This window comes from Tamandua tetradactyla, chromosome 16 (assembly GCF_023851605.1).
Source record: "Tamandua tetradactyla isolate mTamTet1 chromosome 16, mTamTet1.pri, whole genome shotgun sequence".
Classification (NCBI taxonomy): domain Eukaryota; kingdom Metazoa; phylum Chordata; class Mammalia; order Pilosa; family Myrmecophagidae; genus Tamandua; species Tamandua tetradactyla.
Genome location: NC_135342.1, coordinates 15,430,937 through 15,444,207, shown reverse-complemented (window position 1 = coordinate 15,444,207; position 13,271 = coordinate 15,430,937). Strand labels below are relative to the sequence as shown.

General features: G+C 44.2%; 1 protein-coding gene across 1 annotated transcript in view; it reads right to left on the bottom strand.

The window, feature by feature from the left end:
• The window catches only part of LOC143658962 (optic atrophy 3 protein-like), a 35,786-nt gene that overhangs the window by 21,071 nt on the left and 1,444 nt on the right, over positions 1–13,271 (bottom strand). The gene's annotated exons all lie outside the window — the stretch shown is intronic.

Below are 13,271 nucleotides of genomic sequence, written 5' to 3'. Positions count from 1 at the left end.
AGACTGAGAAAGTCTTCTTGATCAAAAGGAGGAAGAGAAAAATGACACAAAGTTTCAGTGGCTGAGAGATTTCAGAGTCAAGAGGTTATATATACATTATTCTCATGTATTATATAGATATCCCTTTTTGGTTTATGGTGCATTGGAGTGGCGAGAGGGAAGTACCTGATATTGTTGAACTATATTCTAGTAGCCCTGATTCTTGAAGATGACTGTATAACTATTTAGCTTTTACAATGTGACCATGTGATTGTGAAAACCTTTTGGCTAACACTTCCTTTATCCAGGCTATGGACAGAAGAGTAAAAAAATAGGACTAAGTAAATAAATAAATAATGGGGGGTAGGGAGAAGGGATAAAAAAAATTGGGATAGATTGCAATATCAGTTGTCAATGAGTGGAAGGGGTAAGGGGTATGGGATGTACAAGGGTTTTCTTTTTTCTTTTTATTTCTTTTTCTGGAGTGATGCAAATATTCTAAAAGTGATCATGGTGATGAATATACAACTACATGATGATACTGTGAGCCACAGATCGCATACTTTGGATGGTCTATATGGCACACAAAGATAACTCCATAAAAATATTTAAAAAAAAAAACAAACCTTCCCTTAAAGAAACCTTCAAGCCTAGATGGGAAGTATAACAAATATTTAAGGAAAAAAACACCTTCAATCTTACACAAAATCTTGCAGAAAATGTACAGTAAGGGAATTTTCCCCAATTTGTTTTATGAGGTCAGCAAAACTGTGATGTTAAAACTTAACAAAGACACTACATAGAAATAAAATTACAGAACATATCACTCATGACCACAGAGGTGAAAACATTTGCAAGTAAAATCCAGCAATATTAAAAAAGGATAATATATCATGACCAAGTGGGAATTAGGGATATTAGGTTGGTTTAAGATTAAAAAAAAAAAAAAACAATCATTAATTTTAATGGGAAGCAGTAACAGCACTGTGATAGCCACCCTGAGATGGCCCCAACTGTCCCTGCCTCCTGGTATTTATGCTCCTGTACGGACCCTCCTGCATCATACCAGCTTATGTGCATCTGAGTGACCAAGACAATATGGCAGAGGTGGTAACGTCATTTCCAAAATTAGGTTACAAAAGACACTGCCTCTTTTGCCTTGCTCCATCTCACTCCTGAACCTCCTCTGGTGGAGGCCGGCTACTCAGTCCTGGGCAGCCCTAAGGGGAAGCCCATGTGGAGAGCAACAGAGCCCTCTGGCTGACAACCAGCCAAGGCCCGAGGCCTGCTGCTAACCTCCACCTGAGGAGTCCCCTTAGAAGTGGATCCTCCACGCTGACAGTACTCAGGAGGGACCCAGTGCCAGAGCCACCCAGCTATGGCGCTCCTAGATTCCTGAGGCTCAGGAACTGCGAGAGATAATAAATTTGTTTCTTGTCACATTAAAAAAAAAAATGCAACCTCACCTCTGAATGCAATTCAGAGGCCTGTGAATTGCCGTTTTACACTCACTAGCATGGCTAAAATTAAACTGTGACATCAAATACTGGCTAGGATGTGAAGCAACTGGAACTATACCGGAAATTTCAGACCCCCAAACAAGCAAACAAACAAAAATTAAACATAGCTTTACCCTCTAACACAGAAATTCTACTCTTGGGTTGTATGATTCCGAGAACTGACCTCACCCCTGCCCCCTCTTCCGGCCTCCCTCTCCTTAACTCTCTGGAAGCATGAAGAATTTTGGCTGCTAGAACCTTCAAAGGTGCCCACTCTGTGTGCATCATGTTTTGAAAAAACAGCACATACCCAGATGTTTTCCCAAACCTTGCATGCAAGCCTCTGGCATTCAGCCTCCTCTCCCCCAGCTCTGTATAATTTGAGGAATGGCTGCCATAGGTGCAGACGTAGTCAAGTGAATGTGTTGCTGTCTCGCTGTTCACTGCAAGGCAGCTGCAGCTCTCTGTAAATGTGTTCCCCTAATAAATGCTCAAAGACTGACCACTCTGGTGTGCATGCTTCTTTCTTCAGAATCTTAACAGGTCCTGCTCTGCGGTGGTTTGGGGCAGTCCCAGCTGGGTCTCTGCCTATTTCATCTTTGGGAGTGAGTCCTGCTGCGGGTTCAGCAGGACACAACATTAAGTATTTACCCAAAAGAAAAGAAAACATGTTTCTATATAAATACTTGTTCAAGAATGTTCACAGCAGCTTTACCCATAATAGCCAAAAAACTGGAAACAATCCAAATGTCCATTAAGAAGAAAGCAGATAAACAAACAGCGGCATATTCATGCATTATTAGAATATTACTCAGCAATGAAAGAAACAAACTATCGATACGTGCAGCAACAAAGAAATATCTCAAAAACATTTATAAATAGAAGTTCGACATAAAGTATATACTGTGTGACTGTATTTATATAAAGTTTAAGAATAAGTGGAATTAGTCTATGATGTGAGAAATCAGAAGGGGGTGACAGAAACCAAGGAGGAAGGAACTTTCTGGTAGATGGAAATGTTTTACTTATACCTTGGATACTGGTTACATTTATCAATATTCATTAAACTATACAATTCTAGATCTGTATGTTGCCCCGTATAGATATTTTACCTAAAAAAAATACCAAAAAAATCAAATAAGAAAAGGAGTTTAGAAGCCAGTTGGACTTGTTCTTGTCCTGTGTGGCTTCAGGTAACTTGCTTTTGTCTCTCATACATTTCCTCACTCATAAAACCAGATGATCATGAACTCCCTCATAAGGTAGTTAAGACAATTTGTTGAGATAATAGAAAGCACAATAAATGAACGCTATCATTATTGTAAGGTGATAAATTATTGTTCAGAGTAAACACAGCTTCCAGCTAGTCCCTGCCCCAGCTAACCTCCCTGGATGCATTTTGGCCAGTTTAAAGCTTCCAGAGCAATAGCAGTCCAGGTGTGAACAGAAATGTGGGAGCCGCACCAGCAGAGGGGGACAGCAGGAGAGAAAGATTCTTCCTGGAGACCCAGCCTGATCCTGGCATTACTGCATCCCGAGAAGGCAGTGACACATGGTGCACCCGTCACTAGGAGGACACTGTTTGCTTCCGCCAGCCAACAATCTTTGAGTGGGAGGCTAATCCTACCCTCAATCCCCAGCCCACAGTGATTGCCTCGGCGATGGGGTAGTGACCCAAGCTGAGTCACAGAGATTCAACTTGGAAATTTGGCTGAAACTACTGGAAAGGACCTCTCTGTGCCCTGGAGCTGCCAGAAACAAAGGATGCTATGCCTGGAACTGCTGGGGCCAAACTTGTCACCAAAGGAGAAAACAGAGAACGACGAAGGTTCCTGATATCAACAGAGCCCCTGGATCTAGCTATGCCTGATGACAGTCAGCCTCCTGAGCAATAAAGCCACGTCTCTGCTTAAACTAGACTTGCAACCAAAGTCATCCTGACTAAAACCGCTGAATATGAGCTCTATGAGAGCAAGGATTTTGTATGTTTTGTTGACCATTGTAGCCATAGCTCCTAGAACAGTTCCGGGCACAAAGCAGGCACTCAAAGATTTGTTGAGTGTGTGAACTACAAGCCTCCTTATCTACTACAGCATGCCCCTCTGCTTCCACATACTTCCCTCCCCCCATACCTGGAGAGAACAACTCAACTTAGTGTGGACAATATCTGAGAGTTTACGAGGTGCCGTGGAAGCAGCTAACAGAGAGGCTCTGGAGTGTGGTGGTTCTGGGTTCAAGTACTGGCTCTGCTGCTTATTTGCTTGAAACGTTGGACAAGTTTCTCAACCTCTCTGCACCTCCATTTCCTCTTCTGCAAAATGGATTTCATAAACCATGTTAGCACATTCAAGGCTTATGGATGAAGTGACAGTGTCTGGGAGAGATTCAGCACGGCTGCCTGCAGGGACGGAACCGGGCAGTGAGCTGGAAAGCACTGAGGTAAGGGACATAACCCGAAGTCAGAATGACGAGGCTGAAATCCCAGTTCCGCTATTTACTACCGGTGTGCCCTCAGGCAGATTACATTACCTGTCCAGTTTCTTCATCTGTAAAATAGTGGCAGTGATGGTTATCTACCTCGTGGGGTTATGGTGAGGATAAATTAATACACGTTAAGACTTTAAAACAGCCTAAGTGCTTCTGATTATTACTACTTTATATTATTCTCTAGTGTCTTGTTAACACTATCCTTCCCTGCCACCATTAATCTAGAAACCAATTCTCACCACCCTCACCTCCCATAGAGCAAGGGGTGGTTTGTGATTCAATTCTGGACAATCAGAAGGGCGGGGAGCCTCCTGGGGACTTGTGGGAAGGATTTTCTTCCTTGAGGATCATTCTGTGACTCCCCGGGCCACTGCTCCTTCCCCCATATACACACACACATTCTTCCACCCTTTGGACATTGCAGTATAAAAGCATGATGCCTGGAGCTCCAGCAGCCCTTCTGAGGCCATGAGGAGAGTTACTGCCTGAACACAAGGACGGCAGCAGAAAGAGTCCTCGGGTCTGTGATGCTACCACCAAGTCACCAAAACAACCACAGAGCCACCTTCCTCAGGGCTTACTGTAAAGCCAACAATAAACATTCTCTAGTTAGTTGGGTTTTCAATTACTTGCAAATGAATACCACTTGATTTGTGTCTTGTTCTTTCTTTCACATAAGCATGCATTAAAGAAAGCACCCAGAGAAAAACTTGAGAGGAACAAAACCCTAAAAACCAAAAGGAACCAAAGGACAGGGAAGAGGTGTAACTGAGAAATTAGGATTTAACAAATGACTGTAACTGCTGACTCATTATACAGCTATTTCTTTTTAGTGTCTAGTGTATATAGAATAGCCAGAAGGAAATACCTGAAGTTGTTGAATTGTAATCCAGTAGCTCTAGTCCTTGATGATTGTAAAACTATATTGCAAAAAAATTAAAAAGTCAGTTGCCTGTGTTTGTGTGGATCTACTTCTGGCTGTTTTGTTCTGTTCTACTGATATACACATGCACACACATACACACACATATATAATCTGATCATATTACACTGCGTTAGTTAACCTACCTCTATTAAAAGTCTTAAAATCAGGTAGAGTCCAATATTAGTGGTCAATAAGAAGCTGGGGTAAGAGGTATGAAATGGTTAGGGTTTTCTTTTCCCTTTTTATTTCTTTTTCTGGAGTAATACATATGTTCTCAAAATGATCACTGAGATGAACGCACAACTAAATGATAATATTGTGAACCACTGATTGCATACTTTGGATGGATTATACGGTGTGTGATTATATCTCAATAAAATAACTTAAAAAAAAAGATACAGTACCAAAAAAAAAAAAACACCAAAAGTAAAATAGAATTTTATTCAATTTCTAAAAGAAAGGGAGGATAATATTTGGCCACACACTCGGTGCACAAGGCAGGTCTGGAAGCCGGAGGACGGCTTAGGAAAGAGAGGGAGTAAGGGAGCTCTGTGGAAATGACCAGTGTGTGGAGGCTTAGGGGTCAGCTGGAACCCAGTGGGCAGGAGACAAAGGGGAGCCAAGAAGCTGGAAGTGGGAGTAAGACCCCAGGAAGGGACAGGGGCACATTCCGGGGAGCCAAGAAACGGGGGTAGTCCTCTAAGGAATTGACCATGGAATCCCAAGAAGGGGTGGACAAGGAGGAATGGACAAGGTATTTTTGTGGGTATATAGGAAGAAAATATAAAAAACTTCTGGGTGTATTTGTGTTTTGAAGACAAGGAGAAGGAAAGGCTGGGAAGGGAGAGGAAGAAAAAGGAGGAAAAGGGGGAGGAGAAAGAAGAAAAGAATTAAGCCTTACTGGGCACGCAGAAAGCACGCTCTACAGACAGCCTCAGGTGCCTCTTGGAGCACAAATCAGCCGCCAGGTTCCGCGCTAGGTGCTGGACCCAGATGCAGAAGGGCACGAGCGTCCTCTCCTGTCTGCTCCTGGTGCAGCACCAGCAAGAAGATTCCCTGGGATAGTCTCCAGCTGCAAAATTAACCAGCCCACCCGCGAGGGGCCAAGGGCTTCAAGACTCCAGCTCAGAACCAGCAGACTGAAGACTTAATGAGGGCACCAACAAATTCCAGTACATTCCTCTGCTTAATTAAGGGTGGGACTGAGAAGGAGCAGCAGGCTGAAATGCAGCCCACCGCACACTGCTCCGATCTGGGTCTTGGGCCTCAGTTATTTCTTTTCCAGCTGTAACAGCCATAAACAAAGAATAACAAAACTAGACTCGTTCAGAGGATTATGCCAAGAGTTTCGTTTAGCAATATCTTTATAATAAAATATTTTTAGCGAGAACAAAAATGTTTGGGTGTCCATGAATAAACTTTTAAAATGTTAAAATATTTTTCATTTCATCCCTTCTAATTGTTGTGTATGTTTTAAATGCACATGATACAGTCATACTGTTATATATTTACACTATATATGATTGATAAACAATTGCACACACATATTAGGTAGATTACTCAAAAATGTTTCCTTAATAGGAGCGCATAATAAACACTTGGAGGTCACCAGCAGCAGCCCTGCTGTCATACAATGTAACTGATGTGGCCCTCTTAAGATTATAAATAGACCCCAGGAAAGTTATTCTCAAATGCTGGCTGCACTTGAGAATTCTGAAATGCTGGTGCACTTGAGACTTCTCAAATGCTGGCTCTGGAGATTGTTAAAAATAAAAATGTCCAGCCCGTCCCCAGATGGGCCCAATCAAGAGCCGCAGGAGGCAGCCTTGGGCACCTAGGGGGCGCTCCTGCCACACTCACGCTTCCTTCTTCAGATTTAGCTTCCGCGCTCCAGTCCGCTCAGCAGCTGTGTTTAATCCGGAATTCAACCCTCTGATTGAATTCTGAATGTCACTTGTTCTATCTGCCATTTCTAGAAGTTCTATCTAGTTCTTTTTCAAATTTCCTGGAAATATTTTTTTTTTTTTTAAAGGAAAGACAGAGAGAAGGAAGGAAGGATAGAAGGAAGGAAGGAAGGAGGAAAGGGAAACATTTTCAAACATCCTCTTGTTTTATTGTATTCTGTTTCTCCGTTTTTGTTACATGGGGTGGGGCCGGGAATCGAACCGAGGTCCTCCGGCATAGCAGGCAAGCACTTTGCCCGCTGAGCCACCGCGGCCCGCCCTCCTGGAAATATTTTATTTTACTTGTGTTGTGTTTCGATGTCTTTTATTCTTTTAACATATGCACATATATTTATTTTGCATCCACATCTAATAATTACCATATCTGTAAAGTCTGCAGGTCTCGACTACCTTATTTTGTCTCTGCTGACTCTCACTCATGGTGCCTGATTCTACAAACGGTGTGTAATTTTTTAATTGTGAGCCCACATGACTGAGCATGTGCAGAAATGGGCAGAGGGAGCACTCCTTCAGGGAGGGTTTATGTTGGTCCCTGCTAGGTGCTTAGGAGGCAAAACAGACTCGGGTCTTTTCTCAGTTTGCCTTTTCTAGGACCATTCAAAGAAGATAACTCAGGCCCCAAATCTACATACCGGACAGTCAGTGACCACAAATTCTCTGAAGAGACTTTTTAAATCCACCCAGAGCCAAGGCTGGATCTTTTCCCTGGGGGGTACCACTGCTGAGGCCTGGTTCAACTCAAGGCAAAGGTCCCCCAGGAGTTTCTGGAAGCTTCAATGTTCACTCCCTCCTTGGCTCTCTGCTCTCCTTTCTCCATGCTCGGGGAGGATTTCTCTTCATGCCTTGCATAAAGGATGTTATACATATTTGATGGAACTTTAAGTGTTAGTAATGGGAGACTCTCTTATCAGCTATACTGCCCTCTCTGTTTGACTTTCTCTTTTATTTACTCTGAGATAAAACTCCAATCCCAGCCCCTGATCCAGCAAAATCATCAACATACCGCTAATTAGAAACCATGCATGTGAAAACCCAGACAGTCCCATCTCTGGAAAGCCTATGAGGGCTGACTCTGGAGGAGGGTCCCAGGCCATTTCAAGGCTTGAAGGTTACAAGCCCACCTGGGGAGTGGAGACTCAGAGGATCACACTAGAAGATTTAGCATTAAAATGGTGGTAATGATGATGAAATAATGGTTTACATACTCAATACTACTTAAGAGCCAGTCATTGTCCAGTGCTCTATGGAGATTAACTCATGAAATTGACATAACAACCCAAACAGACAAAAAAACTGAGGCCCAGAGACGTTAAATAACTTGGCAGGGGCCACAGCTGCACAGTGCAGAGCTGGGGTTCACAGGTCAATCCAGAGGCCAGGCTCACCGCTCAGTGTCTGGTCCTGAGCCCAGGGCATGTGGAATACATTAAATCTGCCCATCAGACCTTTGAGGTGAGCGCCACACAATACTGAGGAAGAATCTGAAGCACAGAAAGGCAGAGAAGTTTGCAAAACACACACGGGGTAAAAGGAGGAGCAGGAACCTGGCGCAGGAAGCCTTTAGCTGGAAGCAGAGTGGTTGGAGTAACGCCCACCTCTGGGGTGCTGCCCTGATAAGAAGAGAACCTACCCTCCTGGGAGTCAGAACCAACAACCAGACAAGCAGGCTGTGAGCCGGGGCCTGGCAGACCCTGCCTGGCTGCATCCTCACAAGAGCCACCCCTACTCCCCCCAGTGATAATGAGCTCTATTATGACCCTCATTCGATAAAGGAGATGGAGGCTGGGAGAGCTCAAGGTACTTGCCCACTCTCACCCACTAAGAAGCCACGGTGCCCGGATCCAAAGTCAGGTGTGACTGCTCTGGGGGAGATTGCGCCTCCGGGGACCCCTGAATCAATGATGTGCAGTCCCCTCCCACACCTGCTCCTGGGGCTGCTGGGAGTCTGTGCCACCTCCGGACCTCACCCTTACCTGTCGTGCAGCTTCTGCCTCATGCCCTGAGAGCCTGTGTGGAGAAGGCACGTCCTGAGGCAACAACTGAGGGAGAAGGAACCCACCATGCCAGTATCCCCATCAAGCTTCCTGGCGACTCCAGCCCAGCCTCCCTCTGACCTCAACTGCATGAAAGATTCAAGCAAGACCATCAGAGGGACTGCCCAGCTGGGCCCAGCCAGGCCACAAAACTGTGGAAGGAAATAAAATGGTTACTGCTTTCAGCCACTATGCTTTGGGTTGGACTGGAATGTAGCAATAGTTCACCAAAACAACTCTGAGGCCAAAACTTTTAAGAATGACACCAGACTGACCACAGAGCTGGACATTTGTGAGAAAACTCTCCCAGCAAACTGACTGAATGAGTGTGGTGTATAATTTGCTGTTGTAACATATCACCACAAACTTAGTCCTCAGAACAACACAAACTTATTATCTTATAGTTCCAGAGGTCACAAGCCTGAGTGTGACTCAAAGCATTTGCAGGTGTGTGTTCCTTCTGGAAACTTCAGAGGGAAGCTGTTTCCTTGCCTTTTCCGGTTTCTAGAGGCTGCCTGCATGCCTCAGCTCATGGCCCTTTCCTCCATCCTCAGGGCCAGCAGTGCAGCATCTTCAAATCACACTCTGTTTCTCCTGCCTCCCTCTTTTACTTATAAGGACCTTGCGATTACATTAGGGCCACTCAGATAATCCAGAATAATCTTCCCATCTCAAAATCCTTAATTTAGTCACATCTGCAAAGTCCCCTTTGCCATGTAAAGCAGGTCCTGGGGATATGGACATCTTTGGGGGGCCGTTATTCAGCCCTTCCACAAACTTTCTAGTGGTAAACTAGAAAAATTGTCAGGATACTCCAGAGGAGTAAGCAGTAATAAACTGGAATTTTCCCACTGCTCACAGACAACCCAAGTTCCGTGGGAGCAGCAGCGGTGCACTTTGGAGGAGTGGCCCCAACCTGACAGGTATCACCAACCCGTTTTCTTTTTTCTGCCCTAGGAATACTTTGTTTAAAAAGATATTTGTCTCCCCAACAGGGCGCATCCTTGATGATTAACGCTTCCTGCTTGTATTGATCTTTCCTCAGGCAGACACACCTACCACTGAGCCTCTCCTGTGAGAAGACAGTTAGACCCACTCTGCTGAGTCCAAAGAATCCCAGCCAAAAACACAGACACTGGATGTACTGGCCAGCTTGGGAGGCATGAGACAGAAAAATGTATAGCCGCAACTCACCTCTGGGAAATTCTGATGATACAGGTTGGGGGTCACAGCAAACGGCAGTTGCTAGTGTGACAACAATAACAAATTTTTTTTTTTAAAGTAAATCTAAGAAGTCGGTGTACTCCAATATTTAATAGCATCTCAAACTAAACCTGACCCAAACTGAACTCCTGTTCCTTTCTGTCCAACCAACACCCCCTCCAGGCTACCATCTCACACCCACATTGAACCCACGGAAATCCTGCCGGTTCTACCTTCCAAACAAATCTACTAGTTATTAATTACTAAGGGGAAAAGGAAAGCTTACTTCACAAAGGAAAGACCTGGTGGTCACCACCTTAGTCAAGAGATCCAAGTTACCATCACAAATGACGGAACAAACAGACCTCAGGGGCCCCCCGGGGTGATGCCCCTAAAAGGATATGCCATCAAAATGCTCAACAAGAACCTAATCAAAGGAAGCAATCAGAAAATTCCTGACTGTGGGACACTCTATGGGACAACTGGCTTGGACTCTTGCAGATGTCGTGAAAAACAAGAAAGGGCAGGGATATTGTTCTAGAGCAGAGGTCAGCAAACTTTTTTGCACAGGGCCAGGGAGTAAATATTTTAGACTTCACAGGCCATACAAACTCAACACTGCAGCTACAGATAACACACAAACAAAAGGGCATGGCTGTGTTCCAATAAAACTTTATTTAGATTAAAGACTAAAAGGGCATGAGAACCAAGTGAGGTCCGTGATCCTTGAAGGGATTCTAGATTTAAAAAACAAAACAGCTAAAAGGACATTTTGGGGACAAAATGAGAAATGAGTGTCCCTTACGTATGAGCTGTATGTTAAATAATATTGTTATTGATGTTAAAGTCCTCAGATATGATATCGGTACTGTGTTACACAGGAGAATGTCTCTTCTCATAGGAATATAGGTTGAAATATTCAGGAGTGAAGTTGTCATGTCTATAACTTATATTCAAATAGTTCACACATATATATGAGAATGAAGACAAAGAAAACCTGTCAAAGGTTAACAACTGATGAGCCAGGAGATGAAGGATGACAACTATACCAATCTTTCGACTTTTCTGAGAGTTTGAAATTTTAAAAAGAGAAAAAAAGAAGTTGGGGGAAAGAACAGCTCTAGAATCTGCCCCCTCTCCCTGCCCCCACTGCTCTCTCTCGCCCAAGCCACCCTCACTCCTGCCTGGACTACTGCAGCCGCTTCCCCACTGGGCTCCCTGTGGCCATCCTCGCCCCACTGTTACCAAAAGGGTCCTCCTAAAATAGAATTCAGCTGAGTACTTGAAAGGATTAAAATGGGGAATTGTGAGTTGTATATACATTATTACAATAAAAAGTTTAAGAAGTTTATATATATATATATATATATATATATATATATATATATATATATGTAATTCAGATGTCATCCCTCCTGTACTCAGAACCTTCCAAGGAGTTCCGTCCAATTCAGAGTAAAGTCCAACAACCACTGTGGCCCAGAGACCCCGCACATCTGCCCCTTTTCCTGCCACTACTGGTTTCTTCTCTGCCCTTGGTCTCCACTCCGCTTTTCTGCTTCAGCCGCACTGGCCTCCTCACTGCTCTTCAACTGTGCAAAGCAGATTTGTACCTCAGGGCCTTTGCACTTGTGGTTCCTCTGGGAGGGGAATGCTTTTCATCCAGATATCTGTGCTTTCATGTCTTTGGTAAAGGTCTCCCCAGTAATCCCATCTAAAATTACAATTTATTCTAAACAATCTTCTACTTCCCTGATTTTCTTCAGCATAGCAATTATTGCTATTTACTATCCTATTTATTTTTGTTCAGCTTCCCCCACAAAAAGTAAGGTCCCCGAGGACAAGATCTTTTTTGCCTTTTCCCCTTCGCTGTTTCCACAACTATACAACGACCACAATTCAGTGGCAAGCAAGATAATACTCTTTATCCATTTAGTCCTCACAACAACATGATGTGACTTGTATTATAAGACGAATACATATAGTATATACAGCATGTACATAAAACGGAAATATCAATCTATCTACCTCATACTTTGTGAGGATGCACTGCCATGCGGCCTATGAAGTGCTTAACACACTGCCTGGCACAAAGGAAGTGCTCAATAAATGCTACTATTATATGATGCCCACTCTACAGAAGAGGAAACTGAGGCTCAGAGGGGTTAAGTGGCCTGCCCAGAAGTCACTTTCTAAACCACAACGCTAAGACATATGGTGGTGTTTGGAAGAAAGGCAGTAGCAGGAAAACACAGACCAGGTCTGGTAGTCCATGCACAATAAACAATGTTTAAGACCTGCCTCCGACACAAACCCATGTGTGACCTTGATGATTCACTTTCACGTTAAAGGCCTCAGTTTCCCCTTCTGAAATCTGGAGCAGGTCATTCATTCATCACCCCCGACAAGGGGACAAAAGGGTTATGAGCTATCAAATGAGAGAGTTGAAATGAAAGAAAGCCCTTTGGAAATTAGGAAAAACAAAACTTTTTTATTCTAAGATTTTACCCCTGGCAGAGGCCTCACAAAACAGCAAAAGTTCAAGTACTCTAGGCCCTGGAAAGCAAACCTTAAGCACTCAAAACCATAAGAAAGAAAAGGTGAGTTCCCCTTAACCTTTTGGCCTCGGCATATATTACTTCCTCTGCCTCAACATCATCCCAGTTCCCATGCAGTCTGCTGAGATTCTCCTCCCTCTTCTGGTTTCAGTTCAGACGTCTTCTCTGCCAGGAAGCTCTCCCTGAACCTGGGACTGACATCAGGTGCCCACTGGGCTCCCCTCTGCCAGTCCTGCCCACCCTGGTTCGTCACTGTCTGGGGACATGTCTGTCTCCACTGGACAATGAACTCCCTGAAAGCATGGCCTGGGATTGGCTTGGTCCCTACCTACTGTTACACCAGCATTGTCCCACCCAGGGCCAGGCACAGGGCAGGCGTTCAGAAACCACTAGACGAAGTAACGGGTGGATGCACGAAGCAATTCATGGTGGTTCCCTGACCCAGAAAGGTAAGTTAAATTCCCTTGTTCTATGCTCCCACAGGTCTATCGCACTCAGATTTTTTAAGTAGTTCTTATGTAAAGGGTTTATTCTGCCCTTCAGATCTCAGCTCAGAAAGCCTCTCTTTCAGAAAGCCTTCCTGACTCCAGGCCCCTGGGTCAGATGCCTCCTCCGAGATCAGC